Source organism: Rhagoletis pomonella, unplaced genomic scaffold (assembly GCF_013731165.1).
Source record: "Rhagoletis pomonella isolate Grant_MI unplaced genomic scaffold, Rhpom_1.0 Rhpom_scaffold_00008, whole genome shotgun sequence".
Lineage (NCBI taxonomy): Eukaryota > Metazoa > Arthropoda > Insecta > Diptera > Tephritidae > Rhagoletis > Rhagoletis pomonella.
The window spans coordinates 1,176,892-1,180,090 of NW_023458562.1; positions in this window are offsets into that span (position 1 = coordinate 1,176,892).

Sequence of the window (3,199 nt, forward strand, 5' to 3'; positions counted from 1 at the left end):
AACCGAGATTCCTGTTTGGACCGACAAAAGAAGGTCAAGCAAATCATCATACATACCAACATCTCACGCCATCAACCACTACACCAGGAGCTTTTTTGCCAATGCGCAGCGACTTCCTAACGTTTCTTTTGCCGACTCATTAAAACTAACACGGCGAAGTTAAACTCCAATCAAGAAACATCTGCAAATATTCAAAGGAATAAGACTGAGTTGTGAACCCGAGAAAAATATTTTTGTTTTTTTTTCATCGAAATTTTTTCTATGCTTCTCGCATCGTGCTTATCTTAATATATAAAAATCCCGTGTCACTGTGTTCGTTTACGCTAATCTCCGAAACCGCGTCCGGTCACGTGTGGAATGGCAGCTGCACCGTACCTTGCTGTAAGAAGTCTGCAGTATCTCGCCGAACACCACGCATCACCGTTCGAAGTTGGTTCGCAAGTCGTCAGATCATCATTTTACGTTGACGATTTGTTGTGCGAAGCTGATACGCTCACGAAGGTAACACGCGAGTTAACAGGTCTTTTAAAATTAGGCGGACTTGAATTGGCAAAATGGCATTCCAATCATAAAAAATTTAGAAGCGAAGGTTCCGTAAAGGACCTAAAACTCGGCACGTTCGTTACGAGTACTCTTGGCTTAAAGTAGGATCAAACTCATGACTATTTTTCATTCTCTTTAGAACCTAGGCAAGCCTCAATGGGCGGGTCACGAAAAGGTCTATGCTATTAATTGCGTCGTCGCTGTTCGATCCACTTGGTCTCCTAGCACCAATCATCATCACCGCTAAGATTCTTCTGCAGGAACTATGGCTGCTAAATCTCGACTGGGACGAATCTGTTCCCCAGAATGTCCAGTTCGCTTGGCTAAACTTCGTCACGAGTTTGTCGGAGCTCCCATCAGTCAGCTTTCCACGCTATTGTCTATCGACAAATTTGAAATCTTTCCAGCTTCATGGATTCTGCGATTTGTCGATTTGCAATTATGGTTCTGGAAATTACACACGCTCTGGAAATGTTAGTGTGCATCTGCTTACGGCAAAGTCGAGAGTCGCGCCTATGAAAAAGCAGTCACTTCCAAAGCTCGAACTCTGCGACGTACTTCTACTTGCTACACTCCTTGCAAAAATAAAACATCTTTTTTCTAATAACAATTTCGACGTTTATCTTTGGACAGATTCGCAGATTGTACTTCACTGGCTCAAGCTGCATTCCGCTATGCTATCTACCTTCGTTGGCAACAGAGTATCGGAGGTACAACATTTAACTGCTGGTGCTCACTGGAAACACATACCAACAAACAGCAATCCAACAGACATCGTGTTCCGAGGAAGTACAGCTGCGGAGCTGACGAGTTCGATATGGCATACTGGGCCCCCGTTTTTATCCGAAGACTTGAGCCTAAGCAAAGGAGCGAACACATTGACATGGAAGTAGTAAATTCGGGGATGAGAAAATCATAATTCAAGGTAATGGTACAACCCAACTATATTCTCGAAACTATCGACAGGTGCAGCTCGTATACTTGTGGATTACGATTAGTTGCCTGGATTTTTAGTTTCTACAAGAAGCTACGCAAGCATCAAACGAAAACCTTGACTCAACCTCGCTCGCCTGAGGAATTGCATCATTCATTGATGTGCATTATTTGGAATGTGCAGCAAAAACACTTCGCTGAAGACATTTGTTTGTACAAAGAGGGTCAACAAGTGGAACTCTGCTGTACCTTAACCCATTCGTGGATCGTACGGAAGGGTTCGAATTATTGAAGGTTGGCTTACGACTCGAGTTAGCAGACCTATCAGAATGCCGAAAACACCCCATTTTGCTTCCAAGCAAATGCACCTTCGTAGGGCGTTACGTGCGGCATTTACACCTAAAAAACTGCCACGCCGGATCGTACGGAAAGGTCCGAATTATTGAAGGTTGCTGGACGACTCGAATTAGCAGACCTATCAGAATGCCGAAAACACCCCATATTTCTTCCTGGCAAATGCACCTTCGTAGGGCGTTACGCCACGCCGGATCAAAGGCGCTGGTAGCATTCATTCGCCTCCAGTTCTGGGTTGTCACTGCGCGTGGCGTAGCAACGCGTTCGGTACAAACCAATGCTGCTGCAACAGATGATAGGAAACCTACCAGTGGAGCGTTTAACACCATCGCGTCCATTCGCCTGCTTCGGCATCAACTTCTGTGGGCCCGTAAACGGTTATTTACCTATCTGGGGCAAGGTACCCAGACCTAACAACGGATGCTTTTCTGGCATCGCTCAAGCGGATGCAACCAATTTTGTTGGTGCCTGTAGCAAACTTGCCGAGTTGAAGGCATTCATGTTTAAAAAACCAAATCAAGACATCATTATTAAATATTGTACTAATAAATTTATAAATTTTCATTTTATTGCCCCAGAGTACTTGAATCGCAGCGTAATGAATTCCGAGCTTACATTTGAAGAGCTATCGACGGTCTTGGTTGAAATTGAAGCCGTGCTTAACTCACGACCAATCGCACCTCTTCCATCCGATCCCAATGACTATGACGCATTGACTCCTGGTCATTTTATCTCTACTCTAGAGGGTCTGCCGGAGAAAAATACCAACGAACATGAACCACACTGACAAATGGGCTTAAATCACTGCCATAAAACAAAGGTTTTGGAGCCGCTGGTGGCACGAGTACTTGAACGAGCTTCAGATGCGTACAAAATGGGTCCAAATATTAGCAAAGATACACTGGTCATCATCCATGAGGATAACATGCCACCACAACGGTGGAAACGGGACGTATCGTCAACTTTATCGCGGGAAAGGATGCGCGCGTTCGAGTGGTTGATATACGCACAAGGGAGGAATCATTCGGCGTCCAATACACAAAATCGCCATTCTACCAGCTTGAAAGTTCTTCCAACGGGGCCGGGATGTTGGGTCACGGATGGGCAGTCACTGCAATCCTAGATAGGGTTAGATCAATCCAGAGATTTAGATAGGGTAAGATCAATCACTTCCTGTCTTCTGGGCGTAACAAATGTGTGCTTAGTGCCCACATTCAAGACGCTCAGCATACTTGACAGAATATACTCGATTTTATTCTGGGCATAAGCATCGCAACAAATGATCAACCGGCGTTCCGGTTCCCGCAATATTCCACAAGACTAGTCGCCTCCCCCGGAGGTGGCGGCAACAGAGAGTCGTCGCGGAGGC